The sequence below is a fragment of the Hypanus sabinus genome, chromosome 5 (assembly GCF_030144855.1).
Source record: "Hypanus sabinus isolate sHypSab1 chromosome 5, sHypSab1.hap1, whole genome shotgun sequence".
Taxonomy (NCBI): domain Eukaryota; kingdom Metazoa; phylum Chordata; class Chondrichthyes; order Myliobatiformes; family Dasyatidae; genus Hypanus; species Hypanus sabinus.
In genome coordinates, this window is record NC_082710.1 from 182,165,337 (window position 1) to 182,180,668 (window position 15,332).

The 15,332-nt window shown below is 48.7% G+C and overlaps 1 protein-coding gene across 1 annotated transcript in view; it reads left to right on the top strand.

Moving 5' to 3' along the window:
* Nucleotides 1-15,332, top strand: part of LOC132394710 (lysosomal thioesterase PPT2-A-like) — a 103,013-nt gene that overhangs the window by 63,643 nt on the left and 24,038 nt on the right. The gene's annotated exons all lie outside the window — the stretch shown is intronic.

The following is a 15,332-nucleotide window of genomic DNA, read 5'->3' on the forward strand; positions in this document are numbered from 1 at the left end:
GTGTGTAGTGATCTCCTGTGTCTGTACAGTGTGAGTCAGTGTGTGGTGATCTCCCTGTGTCTGTACAGTGTGAGTCAGTGTGTAGTGATCTCCCTGTGTCTTTACAGTGTGCATCAGTGTGTAGTGATCTCCCTGTGTGTCTACAGTGTGAGTCAGTGTGTAGTGATCTCCGTGTCTATGAGCTGTGTGAGTCAGTGTGTAGTGATCTCCCTGTGTCTGTACAGTGTGAGTCAGTGTGTAGTGATCTCCCTGTGTCTGTACAGTGTGAGTCAGTGTGTAGTGATCTCCCTGTGTCTGTACAGTGTGAGTCAGTGTGTAGTGATCTCCCTGTGTCTGTACAGTGTGAGTCAGTGTGTAGTGATCTCACTGTGTCTGTACAGTGTGAGTCAGTGTGTAGTGATCTCCCTGTGTCTGTACAGTGTGAGTCAGTGTGTAGTGATCTCCCTGTGTCCTGTGAGCAGTGAGTCAGTGTGTAGTGATCTCACTGTGTCTGTACAGTGTGCGTCAGTGTGTAGTGATCTCACTGTGTCTGTATAGTGTGAGTCAGTGTGTAGTGATCTCCCTGTGTCTGTACAGTGTGCGTCAGTGTGTACTGATCTCCCTGTGTCTGTACAGTGTGTGTCAGTGTGTAGTGATCTCCCTGTGTCTGTACAGTGTGAGTCAGTGTGTAGTGATCTCCCTGTGTCTGTACAGTGTGAGTCAGTGTGTAGTGATCTCCCTGTGTCTGTACAGTGTGCGTCAGTGTGTAGTGATCTCCCTGTGTCTGTACAGTGTGAGTCAGTGTGTAGTGATCTCCCTGTGTCTATGAGCAGTGTGAGTCAGTGTGTAGTGATCTCCCTGTGTCTATACAGTGTGAGTCAGTGTGTAGTGATCTCCCTGTGTCTGTACAGTGTGAGTCAGTGTGTAGTGATCTCACTGTGTCTGTATAGTGTGAGTCAGTGTGTAGTGATCTCCCTGTGTCTGTACAGTGTGCGTCAGTGTGTAGTGATCTCCCTGTGTCTGTACAGTGTGAGTCAGTGTGTAGTGATCTCCCTGTGTCTGTACAGTGTGCGTCAGTGTGTACTGATCTCCCTGTGTCTGTACAGTGTGTGTCAGTGTGTAGTGATCTCCCTGTGTCTGTACAGTGTGAGTCAGTGTGTAGTGATCTCCCTGTGTCTGTACAGTGTGAGTCAGTGTGTAGTGATCTCCCTGTGTCTGTACAGTGTGCGTCAGTGTGTAGTGATCTCCCTGTGTCTGTACAGTGTGAGTCAGTGTGTAGTGATCTCCCTGTGTCTATGAGCAGTGTGAGTCAGTGTGTAGTGATCTCCCTGTGTCTATACAGTGTGAGTCAGTGTGTAGTGATCTCCCTGTGTCTATGAGCAGTGCGAGTCAGTGTGTAGTGATCTCCCTGTGTCTGTACAGTGTGAGTCAGTGTGTAGTGATCTCACTGTGTCTGTATAGTGTGAGTCAGTGTGTAGTGATCTCCCTGTGTCTGTACAGTGTGCGTCAGTGTGTAGTGATCTCCCTGTGTCTGTACAGTGTGAGTCAGTGTGTAGTGATCTCCCTGTGTCTGTACAGTGTGAGTCAGTGTGTAGTTATCTCCCTGTGTCTGTACAGTGTGAGTCAGTGTGTAGTGATCTCCCTGTGTCTGTACAGTGTGAGTCAGTGTGTAGTGATCTCCCTGTGTCTGTACAGTGTGAGTCAGTGTGTAGTGATCTCCCTGCGTCTGTACAGTGAGAGTCAGTGTGTAGTGATCTCCTGGGTCTATGAGCAGTGTGAGTCAGTGTGTAGTGATCTCCCTGTGTCTGTACAGTGTGCGTCAGTGTGTAGTGATCTCCCTGTGTCTATGTACAGTGTGAGTCAGTGTGTAGTGATCTCCCTGTGTCTGTACAGTGTGAGTCACTGTGTAGTGATCTCCCTGTGTCTATACAGTGTGAGTCAGTGTGTAGTGATCTCCCTGTGTCTGTACAGTGTGATTCAGTGTGTAGTGATCTCCCTGTGTCTGTACAGTGTGAGTCAGTGTGTAGTGATCTCCCTGTGTCTGTACAGTGTGAGTCAGTGTGTAGTGATCTCCCTGTGTCTGTACAGTGTGCATCAGTGTGTAGTGATCTCCCTGTGTGTCTACAGTGTGAGTCAGTGTGTAGTGATCTCCCTGTGTCTATGAGCAGTGTGAGTCAGTGTGTAGTGATCTCCCTGTGTCTGTACAGTGTGAGTCAGTGTGTAGTGATCTCCCTGTGTCTGTACAGTGTGACTCAGTGTGTAGTGATCTCCCTGTGTCTGTACAGTGTGAGACAGTGTGTAGTGATCTCCCTGAGTATGTACAGTGTGAGTCAGTGTGTAGTGATCTCACTGTGTCTGTACAGTGTGAGTCAGTGTGTAGTGATCTCCCTGTGTCTGTACAGTGTGAGTCAGTGTGTAGTGATCTCCCTGTGTCTGTGAGCAGTGAGTCAGTGTGTAGTGATCTCACTGTGTCTGTACAGTGTGCGTCAGTGTGTAGTGATCTCACTGTGTCTGTATAGTGTGAGTCAGTGTGTAGTGATCTCCCTGTGTCTGTACAGTGTGCGTCAGTGTGTACTGATCTCCCTGTGTCTGTACAGTGTGAGTCAGTGTGTAGTGATCTCCCTGTGTCTGTACAGTGTGAGTCAGTGTGTAGTGATCTCCCTGTGTCTGTACAGTGTGAGTCAGTGTGTAGTGATCTCCCTGTGTCTGTACAGTGTGCGTCAGTGTGTAGTGATCTCCCTGTGTCTGTACAGTGTGAGTCAGTGTGTAGTGATCTCCCTGTGTCTATGAGCAGTGTGAGTCAGTGTGTAGTGATCTCCCTGTGTCTATACAGTGTGAGTCAGTGTGTAGTGATCTCCCTGTGTCTATGAGCAGTGTGAGTCAGTGTGTAGTGATCTCCCTGTGTCTGTACAGTGTGAGTCAGTGTGTAGTGATCTCACTGTGTCTGTATAGTGTGAGTCAGTGTGTAGTGATCTCCCTGTGTCTGTACAGTGTGCGTCAGTGTGTAGTGATCTCCCTGTGTCTGTACAGTGTCAGTCAGTGTGTAGTGATCTCCCTGTGTCTGTACAGTGTGAGTCAGTGTGTAGTTATCTCCCTGTGTCTGTACAGTGTGAGTCAGTGTGTAGTGATCTCCCTGTGTCTGTACAGTGTGAGTCAGTGTGTAGTGATCACCCTGTGTCTGTACAGTGTGAGTCAGTGTGTAGTGATCTCCCTGTGTCTGTACAGTGTGCGTCAGTGTGTAGTGATCTCCCTGTGTCTGTGAGCAGTGTGAGTCAGTGTGTAGTGATCTCCCTGTGTCTGTACAGTGTGAGTCAGTGTGTAGTGATCTCCCTGTGTCTATGTACAGTGTGAGTCAGTGTGTAGTGATCTCCCTGTGTCTGTACAGTGTGAGTCAGTGTGTAGTGATCTCCCCGTGTCTGTGAGCAGTGTGCGTCAGTGTGTAGTGATCTCACTGTGTCTGTACAGTGTGAGTCAGTGTGTAGTGATCTCCCTGTGTCTGTGAGCAGTGTGAGTCAGTGTGTAGTGATCTCCCTGTGTCTGTACAGTGTGAGTCAGTGTGTAGTGATCTCCTTGTGTCTATGTACAGTGTGAGTCAGTGTGTAGTGATCTCCCTGTGTCTGTACAGTGTGAGTCAGTGTGTAGTGATCTCCCTGTATCTGTACAGTGTGAGTCAGTGTGTAGTGATCTCCCTGTGTCTATGAGCAGTGTGAGTCAGTGTGTAGTGATCTCCCTGTGTCTGTACAGTGTGAGTCAGTGTGTAGTGATCTCCCTGTGTCTATGAGCAGTGTGCGTCAGTGTGTAGTGATCTCCCTGTGTCTGTACAGTGTGAGTCAGTGTGTAGTGATCTCCCTGTATCTGTACAGTGTGAGTCAGTGTGTAGTGATCTCCCTGTGTCTATGAGCAGTGTGCGTCAGTGTGTAGTGATATCCCTGTGTCTGTACAGTGTGAGTCAGTGTGTAGTGATCACCCTGTGTCTGTACAGTGTGAGTCAGTGTGTAGTGATCTCACTGTGTCTGTACAGTGTGAGTCAGTGTGTAGTGATCTCCCTGTGTCTGTACAGTGTGAGTCAGTGTGTAGTGATCTCCCTGTGTCTGTACAGTGTGAGTCAGTGTGTAGTGATCTCCCTGTGTCTGTACAGTGTGAGTCAGTGTGTAGTGATCTCCCTGTGTCTGTACAGTGTGAGTCAGTGTAGTGATCTCCCTGTGTCTGTACAGTGTGAGTCAGTGTGTAGTGATCACCCTGTGTCTGTACAGTGTGAGTCAGTGTGTAGTGATCTCCCTGTGTCAGTACAGTGTGAGTCAGTGTGTAGTGATCTCCCTGTGTCTGTACAGTGTGAGTCAGTGTGTAGTGATCTCCCTGTGTCTGTACAGTGTGAGTCAGTGTGTAGTGATCTCCCTGTGTCTATGAGCAGTGTGCGTCAGTGTGTAGTGATCTCCCTGTGTCTGTACAGTGTGAGTCAGTGTGTAGTGATCACCCTGTGTCTGTACAGTGTGAGTCAGTGTGTAGTGATCTCACTGTGTCTGTACAGTGTGAGTCAGTGTGTAGTGATCTCCCTGCGTCTGTACAGTGTGCCTCAGTGTGTAGTGATCTCCCTGTGTCTGTACAGTGTGAGTCAGTGTGTAGTAATCTCCCTGTGTCTGTACAGTGTGAGACAGTGTGTAGTGATCTCCCTGTGTCTGTACAGTGTGAGTCAGTGTGTAGTGATCTCCCTGTGTCTGTACAGTGTGAGTCAGTGTGTAGTGATCTCACTATGTCTGTACAGTGTGAGTCAGTGTGTAGTGATGTCACTGTGTCTGTACAGTGTGCCTCAGTGTGTAGTGATCTCCCTGTGTCTGTACAGTGTGAGTCAGTGTGTAGTGATCTCCCTGTGTCTATGAGCAGTGTGCGTCAGTGTGTAGTGATCTCCCTGTGTCTGTACAGTGTGAGTCAGTGTGTAGTGATCTCCCTGTGTCTGTACAGTGTGAGTCAGTGTGTAGTGATCTCCCTGTGTCTACAGTGTGAGTCAGTGTGAAGTGATCTCCCTGTGTCTGTACAGTGTGAGTCAGTGTGTAGTGATCTCACTGTGTCTGTACAGTGTGAGTCTGTGTGTAGTGATCTCACTGTGTCTACAGTGTGAGTCAGTGTGTAGTGATCTCCCTGTGTCTGTACAGTGTGGGTCAGTGTGTAGTGATCTCCCTGTGTCTGTACAGTGTGAGTCAGTGTGTAGTGATCCCCTGTGTCTGTACAGTGTGAGTCAGTGTGTAGTGATCTCCCTGTGTCTGTACAGTGTGAGTCAGTGTGTAGTGATCTCCCTGTGTCTGTACAGTGTGAGTCAGTGTGTAGTGATATCCCTGTGTCTGTACAGTGTGAGTCAGTGTGTAGTGATCTCCCTGTGTCTGTACAGTGAGTCAGTGTGTAGTGATCTCCCTGTGTCTGTACAGTGTGAGTCAGTGTGTAGTGATCTCACTGTGTCTGTACAGTGTGAGTCACTGTGTAGTGATCTCCCTGTGTCTATGTACAGTGTGAGTCAGTGTGTAGTGATCTCCCTGTGTCTATGAGCAGTGTGCGTCAGTGTGTAGTGATCTCCCTGAGTCTGTACAGTGTGAGTCAGTGTGTAGTGATCTCCCTGTGTCTATGAGCAGTGTGCGTCAGTGTGTAGTGATCTCCCTGTGTCTGTACAGTGTGAGTCAGTGTGTAGTGCTCTCCCTGTGTCTATGAGCGGTGTGCGTCAGTGTGTAGTGATCTCCCTGTGTCTGTACAGTGTGAGTCAGTGTGTAGTGATCTCCCTGTGTCTATGAGCAGTGTGAGTCAGTGTGTAGTGATCTCCCTGTGTCTGTACAGTGTGAGTCAGTGTAGTGATCTCCCTGTGTCTGTACAGTGTGAGTCAGTGTGTAGTGATCTCCCTGTGTCTGTACAGTGTGAGTCAGTGTGTAGTGATCTCCCTGTGTCTGTACAGTGTGCATCAGTGTGTAGTGATCTCCCTGTGTCTGTACAGTGTGAGTCAGTGTGTAGTGATCTCACTGTGTCTGTACAGTGTGAGTCAGTGTGTAGTGATCTCACTGTGTCTGTACAGTGTGAGTCAGTGTGTAGTGATCTCACTGTGTCTGTACAGTGTGAGTCAGTGTGTAGTGATCTCACTGTGTCTGTACAGTGTGAGTCAGTGTGTAGTGATCTCCCTGTGTCTGTACAGTGTGAGTCAGTGTGTAGTGATCTCCCTGTGTCTGTACAGTGTGAGTCAGTGTGTAGTGATCTCCCTGTGTCTATGAGCAGTGTGCGTCAGTGTGTAGTGATCTCCCTGTGTCTATGAGCAGTGTGCGTCAGTGTGTAGTGATCTCCCTGTGTCTGTACAGTGTGAGTCAGTGTGTAGTGATCTCCCTGTGTCTGTATAGTGTGAGTCAGTGTGTAGTGATCTCCCTGTGTCTCTACAGTGTGAGTCAGTGTGTAGTGATCTCCCTGTGTCTATGAGCAGTGTGCGTCAGTGTGTAGTGATCTCCCTGTGTCTGTAGAGTGTGAGTCAGTGTGTAGTGATCTCACTGTGTCTGTACAGTGTGAGTCAGTGTGTAGTGATCTCACTGTCTCTGTACAGTGTGCGTCAGTGTGTAGTGATCTCCCTGTGTCTGTACAGTGTGAGTCAGTGTGTAGTGATCTCCCTGTGTCTGTACAGTGTGAGTCAGTGTGTAATGATCTCCCTGTGTCTGTACAGTGTGAGTCAGTGTGTAGTGATCTCCCTGTGTCTGTACAGTGTGAGTCAGTGTGTAGTGATCTCCCTGTGTCTGTACTGTGTGAGTCAGTGTGTAGTGATCTCCCTGTGTCTGTACAGTGTGAGTCAGTGTGTAGTGATCTCCCTGTGTCTGTACAGTGTGAGTCAGTGTGTAGTGATCTCCCTGTGTCTGTACAGTGTGAGTCAGTGTGTAGTGATCTCCCTGTGTCTGTACAGTGTGAGTCAGTGTGTAGTGATCTCCCTGTGTCTATGAGCAGTTTGAGTCAGTGTGTAGTGATCTCCCTGTGTCTGTACAGTGTGAGTCAGTGTGTAGTGATCTCCCTGTGTCTGTACAGCGTGAGTCAGTGTGTAGTGATCTCCCTGTGTCTGTACAGTGTGAGTCAGTGTGTAGTGATCTCCCTGGGTCTATGAGCAGTGTGAGTCAGTGTGTAGTGATCTCCCTGTGTCTGTACAGTGTGCGTAAGTGTGTAGTGTTCTCCCTGTGTCTATGTACAGTGTGAGTCAGTGTGTAGTGATCTCCCTGTGTCTGTACAGTGTGAGTCAGTGTGTAGTGATCTCCCTGTGTCTGTACAGTGTGAGTCAGTGTGTAGTGATCTCCCTGTGTCTGTACAGTGTGAGTCAGTGTGTAGTGATCTCCCTGTGTCTGTACAGTGTGAGTCAGTGTGTAGTGATCTCCCTGTGTCTGTACAGTGTGAGTCAGTGTGTAGTGATCTCCCTGTGTCTATGAGCAGTGTGAGTCAGTGTGTAGTGATCTCCCTGTGTGTCTACAGTGTGAGTCAGTGTGTAGTGATCTCCCTGTGTCTATGAGCAGTGTGAGTCAGTGTGTAGTGATCTCCCTGTGTCTGTACAGTGTGAGTCAGTGTGTAGTGATCTCCCTGTGTCTGTACAGTGTGAGTCAGTGTGTAGTGATCTCCCTGTGTCTGTACAGTGTGAGTCAGTGTGTAGTGATCTCCCTGTGTCTGTACAGTGTGAGTCAGTGTGTAGTGATCTCACTGTGTCTGTACAGTGTGAGTCAGTGTGTAGTGATCTCCCTGTGTCTGTACAGTGTGAGTCAGTGTGTAGTGATCTCCCTGTGTCTGTGAACAGTGAGTCAGTGTGTAGTAATCTCACTGTGTCTGTACAGTGTGCGTCAGTGTGTAGTGATCTCACTGTGTCTGTACAGTGTGCGTCAGTGTGTAGTGATCTCCCTGTGTCTGTACAGTGTGAGTCAGTGTGTAGTGATCTCCCTGTGTCTATGAGCAGTGTGCGTCAGTGTGTAGTGATCTCCCTGTGTCTGTACAGTGTGAGTCAGTGTGTAGTGATCACCCTGTGTCTGTACAGTGTGAGTCAGTGTGTAGTGATCTAACTGTGTCTGTACAGTGTGAGTCAGTGTGTAGTGATCTCCCTGTGTCTGTACAGTGTGCCTCAGTGTGTAGTGATCTCCCTGTGTCTGTACGGTGTGAGTCAGTGTGTAGTAATCTCCCTGTGTCTGTACAGTGTGAGTCAGTGTGTAGTGATCTCCCTGTGTCTGTACAGTGTGAGTCAGTGTGTAGTGATCTCCCTGTGTCTGTACAGTGTGAGTCAGTGTGTAGTGATCTCACTGTGTCTGTACAGTGTGAGTCAGTGTGTAGTGATCTCCCTGTGTCTGTACAGTGTGAGTCAGTGTGTAGTGATCTCCCTGTGTCTGTACAGTGTGAGTCAGTGTGTAGTGATCTCCCTGTGTCTGTACAGTGTGAGTCAGTGTGTAGTGATCTCCCTGTGTCTGTACAGTGTGAGTCAGTGTGTAGTGATCTCCCTGTGTCTGTACAGTGTGAGTCAGTGTGTAGTGATCTCCCTGTGTCTGTACAGTGTGAGTCAGTGTGTAGTGATCTCCCTGTGTCTGTACAGTGTGAGTCAGTGTGTAGTGATCTCCCTGTGTCTATGAGCAGTTTGAGTCAGTGTGTAGTGATCTCCCTGTGTCTGTACAGTGTGAGTCAGTGTGTAGTGATCTCCCTGTGTCTGTACAGTGTGAGTCAGTGTGTAGTGATCTCCCTGTGTCTGTACAGTGTGAGTCAGTGTGTAGTGATCTCCCTGGGTCTATGAGCAGTGTGAGTCAGTGTGTAGTGATCTCCCTGTGTCTGTACAGTGTGCGTAAGTGTGTAGTGTTCTCCCTGTGTCTATGTACAGTGTGAGTCAGTGTGTAGTGATCTCCCTGTGTCTGTACAGTGTGAGTCAGTGTGTAGTGATCTCCCTGTGTCTGTACAGTGTGAGTCAGTGTGTAGTGATCTCCCTGTGTCTGTACAGTGTGAGTCAGTGTGTAGTGATCTCCCTGTGTCTGTACAGTGTGAGTCAGTGTGTAGTGATCTCCCTGTGTCTATGAGCAGTGTGAGTCAGTGTGTAGTGATCTCCCTGTGTGTCTACAGTGTGAGTCAGTGTGTAGTGATCTCCCTGTGTCTATGAGCAGTGTGAGTCAGTGTGTAGTGATCTCCCTGTGTCTGTACAGTGTGAGTCAGTGTGTAGTGATCTCCCTGTGTCTGTACAGTGTGAGTCAGTGTGTAGTGATCTCCCTGTGTCTGTACAGTGTGAGTCAGTGTGTAGTGATCTCCCTGTGTCTGTACAGTGTGAGTCAGTGTGTAGTGATCTCACTGTGTCTGTACAGTGTGAGTCAGTGTGTAGTGTTCTCCCTGTGTCTGTACAGTGTGAGTCAGTGTGTAGTGATCTCCCTGTGTCTGTGAACAGTGAGTCAGTGTGTAGTGATCTCACTGTGTCTGTACAGTGTGCGTCAGTGTGTAGTGATCTCACTGTGTCTGTACAGTGTGCGTCAGTGTGTAGTGATCTCCCTGTGTCTGTACAGTGTGAGTCAGTGTGTAGTGATCTCCCTGTGTCTATGAGCAGTGTGCGTCAGTGTGTAGTGATCTCCCTGTGTCTGTACAGTGTGAGTCAGTGTGTAGTGATCACCCTGTGTCTGTACAGTGTGAGTCAGTGTGTAGTGATCTAACTGTGTCTGTACAGTGTGAGTCAGTGTGTAGTGATCTCCCTGTGTCTGTACAGTGTGCCTCAGTGTGTAGTGATCTCCCTGTGTCTGTACGGTGTGAGTCAGTGTGTAGTAATCTCCCTGTGTCTGTACAGTGTGAGTCAGTGTGTAGTGATCTCCCTGTGTCTGTACAGTGTGAGTCAGTGTGTAGTGATCTCCCTGTGTCTGTACAGTGTGAGTCAGTGTGTAGTGATCTCACTGTGTCTGTACAGTGTGAGTCAGTGTGTAGTGATCTCACTGTGTCTGTACAGTGTGCCTCAGTGTGTAGTGATCTCCCTGTGTCTGTACAGTGTGAGTCAGTGTGTAGTGATCTCCCTGTGTCTATGAGCAGTGTGCGACAGTGTGTGGTGATCTCCCTGTGTCTGTACAGTGTGAGTCAGTGTGTAGTGATCTCCCTGTGTCTGTACAGTGTGAGTCAGTGTGTAGTGATCTCCCTGTGTCTACAGTGTGAGTCAGTGTGAAGTGATCTCCCTGTGTCTGTACAGTGTGAGTCAGTGTGTAGTGATCTCACTGTGTCTGTACAGTGTGAGTCTGTGTGTAGTGATCTCACTGTGTCTACAGTGTGAGTCAGTGTGTAGTGATCTCCCTGTGTCTGTACAGTGTGGGTCAGTGTGTAGTGATCTCCCTGTGTCTATACAGTGTGAGTCAGTGTGTAGTGATCTCCCTGTGTCTGTACAGTGTGAGTCAGTGTGTAGTGATCTCCCTGTGTCTGTACAGTGTGAGTCAGTGTGTAGTGATCTCCCTGTGTCAGTACAGTGTGAGTCAGTGTGTAGTGATCTCCCTGTGTCTGTACAGTGTGAGTCAGTGTGTAGTGATCTCCCTGTGTCTATGAGCAGTGTGCGTCAGTGTGTAGTGATCTCCCTGTGTCTGTACAGTGCGAGTCAGTGTGTAGTGATCTCCCTGTGTCTGTACAGTGTGAGTCAGTGTGTAGTGATCTCCCTGTGTCTATGAGCAGTGTGCGTCAGTGTGTAGTGATCTCCCTGTGTCTGTACAGTGTGAGTCAGTGTGTAGTGATCTCCCTGTGTCTATACAGTCTGAGTCAGTGTGTAGTGATCTCCCTGTGTCAGTACAGTGTGAGTCAGTGTGTAGTGATCTCCCTGTGTCTGTACAGTGTGAGTCTGTGTGTAGTGATCTCCCTGTGTCTGTACAGTGTGAGTCAGTGTGTAGTGATCTCACTGTGTCTGTACAGTGTGAGTCAGTGTGTAGTGATCTCCCTGTGTCTGTACAGTGTGAGTCAGTGTGTAGTGATCTCCCTGTGTCTGTACAGTGTGAGTCAGTGTGTAGTGATCACCCTGTGTCTGTACAGTGTGAGTCAGTGTGTAGTGATCTCACTGTGTCTGTACAGTGTGAGTCAGTGTGTAGTGATCTCCCTGTGTCTGTACAGTGTGCCTCAGTGTGTAGTGATCTCCCTGTGTCTGTACAGTGTGAGTCAGTGTGTAGTAATCTCCCTGTGTCTGTACAGTGTGAGTCAGTGTGTAGTGATCTCCCTGTGTCTGTACAGTGTGAGTCAGTGTGTAGTGATCTCCCTGTGTCTGCACAGTGTGAGTCAGTGTGTAGTGATCTCCCTGTGTCTATGAGCAGTGTGAGTCAGTGTGTAGTGATCTCCCTGTGTCTGTACAGTGTGAGTCAGTGTGTAGTGATCTCCCTGTGTCTATGAGCAGTGTGCGTCAGTGTGTAGTGATCTCCCTGTGTCTGTACAGTGTGAGTCAGTGTGTAGTGATCTCCCTGTGTCTGTACAGTGTGAGTCAGTGTGTAGTGATCTCCCTGTGACTGTACAGTGTGAGTCAATGTGTAGTGATCTCCCTGTGTCTATGAGCAGTGTGCGTCAGTGTGTAGTGATCTCCCTGTGTCTGTACAGTGTGAGTCACTGTGTAGTGATCTCACTGTGTCTGTACAGTGTGAGTCAGTGTGTAGTGATCTCCCTGTGTCTGTACAGTGTGAGTCAGTGTGTAGTGATCTCCCTGTGTCTGTACAGTGTGAGTCAGTGTGTAGTGATCACCCTGTGTCTGTACAGTGTGAGTCAGTGTGTAGTGATCTCACTGTGTCTGTACAGTGTGAGTCAGTGTGTAGTGATCTCCCTGTGTCTGTACAGTGTGCCTCAGTGTGTAGTGATCTCCCTGTGTCTGTACAGTGTGAGTCAGTGTGTAGTAATCTCCCTGTGTCTGTACAGTGTGAGTCAGTGTGTAGTGATCTCCCTGTGTCTGTACAGTGTGAGTCAGTGTGTAGTGATCTCCCTGTGTCTGCACAGTGTGAGTCAGTGTGTAGTGATCTCCCTGTGTCTATGAGCAGTGTGAGTCAGTGTGTAGTGATCTCCCTGTGTCTGTACAGTGTGAGTCAGTGTGTAGTGATCTCCCTGTGTCTATGAGCAGTGTGCGTCAGTGTGTAGTGATCTCCCTGTGTCTGTACAGTGTGAGTCAGTGTGTAGTGATCTCCCTGTGTCTGTACAGTGTGAGTCAGTGTGTAGTGATCTCCCTGTGACTGTACAGTGTGAGTCAATGTGTAGTGATCTCCCTGTGTCTATGAGCAGTGTGCGTCAGTGTGTAGTGATCTCCCTGTGTCTGTACAGTGTGAGTCAGTGTGTAGTGATCACCCTGTGTCTGTACAGTGTGAGTCAGTGTGTAGTGATCTCACTGTGTCTGTACAGTGTGAGTCAGTGTGTAGTGATCTCCCTGTGTCTGTACAGTGTGAGTCAGTGTGTAGTGATCTCCCTGTGTCTGTACAGTGTGAGTCAGTGTGTAGTGATCTCCCTGTGTCTGTACAGTGTGAGTCAGTGTGTAGTGATCTCCCTGTGTCTGTACAGTGTGAGTTAGTGTAGTGATCTCCCTGTGTCTGTACAGTGTGAGACAGTGTGTAGTGATCACCCTGTGTCTGTACAGTGTGAGTCAGTGTGTAGTGATCTCCCTGTGTCAGTACAGTGTGAGTCAGTGTGTAGTGATCTCCCTGTGTCTGTACAGTGTGAGTCAGTGTGTAGTGATCTCCCTGTGTCTGTACAGTGTGAGTCAGTGTGTAGTGATCTCCCTGTGTCTATGAGCAGTGTGCGTCAGTGTGTAGTGATCTCCCTGTGTCTGTACAGTGTGAGTCAGTGTGTAGTGATCACCCTGTGTCTGTACAGTGTGAGTCAGTGTGTAGTGATCTCCCTGTGTCTGTACAGTGTGAGTCAGTGTGTAGTGATCTCCCTGTGTCTGTACAGTGTGAGTCAGTGTGTAGTGATCTCCCTGTGTCTGTACAGTGTGAGTCAGTGTGTAGTGATCTCACTGTGTCTGTACAGTGTGAGTCAGTGTGTAGTGATCTCACTGTGTCTGTACAGTGTGCCTCAGTGTGTAGTGATCTCCCTGTGTCTGTACAGTGTGAGTCAGTGTGTAGTGATCTCCCTGTGTCTATGAGCAGTGTGCGACAGTGTGTGGTGATCTCCCTGTGTCTGTACAGTGTGAGTCAGTGTGTAGTGATCTCCCTGTGTCTGTACAGTGTGAGTCAGTGTGTAGTGATCTCCCTGTGTCTACAGTGTGAGTCAGTGTGAAGTGATCTCCCTGTGTCTGTACAGTGTGAGTCAGTGTGTAGTGATCTCACTGTGTCTGTACAGTGTGAGTCTGTGTGTAGTGATCTCACTGTGTCTACAGTGTGAGTCAGTGTGTAGTGATCTCCCTGTGTCTGTACAGTGTGGGTCAGTGTGTAGTGATCTCCCTGTGTCTGTACAGTGTGAGTCAGTGTGTAGTGATCTCCCTGTGTCTGTACAGTGTGAGTCAGTGTGTAGTGATCTCCCTGTTTCAGTACAGTGTGAGTCAGTGTGTAGTGATCTCCCTGTGTCTGTACAGTGTGAGTCAGTGTGTAGTGATCTCCCTGTGTCTATGAGCAGTGTGCGTCAGTGTGTAGTGATCTCCCTGTGTCTGTACAGTGTGAGTCAGTGTGTAGTGATCTCCCTGTGTCTATGAGCAGTGTGCGTCAGTGTGTAGTGATCTCACTGTGCCTGTACAGTGTGAGTCAGTGTAGTGATCTCCCCGTGTCTGTGAGCAGTGTGCGTCAGTGTGTAGTGATCTCACTGTGTCTGTACAGTGTGAGTCAGTGTGTAGTGATCTCCCTGTGTCTATGAGCAGTGTGCGTCAGTGTGTAGTGATCTCACTGTGTCTGTACAGTGTGAGTCAGTGTGTAGTGATCTCCCTGTGTCTGTGAGCAGTGTGCGTCAGTGTGTAGTGATCTCCCTGTGTCTGTACAGTGTGAGTCAGTGTGTAGTGATCTCCCTGTGTCTGTACAGTGTGAGTCAGTGTGTAGTGATCTCCCTGTGTCTGTACATTGTGCGTCAGTGTGTAGTGATCTCACTGTGTCTGTACAGTGTGAGTCAGTGTGTAGTGATCTCCCTGTGTCTATGAGCAGTGTGCGTCAGTGTGTAGTGATCTCACTGTGTCTGTACAGTGTGAGTCAGTGTGTAGTGATCACCCTGTGTCTGTACAGTGTGAGTCAGTGTGTAGTGATCTCCCTGTGTCTATGAGCAGTGTGCGTCAGTGTGTAGTGATCTCCCTGTGTCTGTACAGTGTGAGTCAGTGTGTAGTGATCTCCCTGTGTCTATGAGCAGTGTGCGTCAGTGTGTAGTGATCTCCCTGTGTCTGTACAGTGTGAGTCAGTGTGTAGTGATCTCCCTGTGTCTGTACAGTGTGAGTCAGTGTGTAGTGATCTCCCTGTGTCTGTACAGTGTGAGTCAGTGTGTAGTGATCTCACTGTGTCTGTACAGTGTGAGTCAGTGTGTAGTGATCTCCCTGTGTCTGTACAGTGTGAGTCAGTGTGTAGTGATCTCCCTGTGTCTATGTACAGTGTGTGTCAGTGTGTAGTGATCTCCCTGTGTCTATGAGCAGTGTGCGTCAGTGTGTAGTGATCTCCCTGTGTCTGTACAGTGTGAGTCAGTGTGTAGTGATCTCCCTGTGTCTATGAGCAGTGTGCGTCAGTGTGTAGTGATCTCCCTGTGTCTGTACAGTGTGAGTCAGTGTGTAGTGATCTCCCTGTGTCTGTACAGTGTGAGTCAGTGTGTAGTGATCTCCCTGTGTCTGTACAGTGTGAGTCAGTGTGTAGTGATCTCCCTGTGTCTGTACAGTGTGAGTCAGTGTGTAGTGATCTCCCTGTGTCTGTACAGTGTGAGTCAGTGTGTAGTGATCTCCCTGTGTCTGTACAGTGTGAGTCAGTGTGTAGTGATCACCCTGTGTCTGTACAGTGTGAGTCAGTGTGTAGTGATCTCCCTGTGTCTATGAGCAGTGTGCGTCTGTGTGTAGTGATCTCACTGTGTCTGTACAGTGTGAGTCAGTGTGTAGTGATCTCCCTGTGTCTGTCCAGTGTGAGTCAGTGTGTAGTGATCTCACTGTGTCTGTACAGTGTGAGTCAGTGTGTAGTGATCTCACTGTCTCTGTACAGTGTGCGTCAGTGTGTAGTGATCACCCTGTGTCTGTACAGTGTGAGTCAGTGTGTAGTGATCTCCCTGTGTCTATGAGCAGTGTGCGTCAGTGTGTAGTGATCTCACTGTGTCTGTACAGTGTGAGTCAGTGTGTAGTGATCTCCCTGTGTCTGTACAGTGTGAGTCAGTGTGTAGTGATCACCCTGTGTCTGTACAGTGTGAGTCAGTGTGTAGTGATCTCCCTGTGTCTATGAGCAGTGTGCGTCAGTGTGTAGTGATCTCCCTGT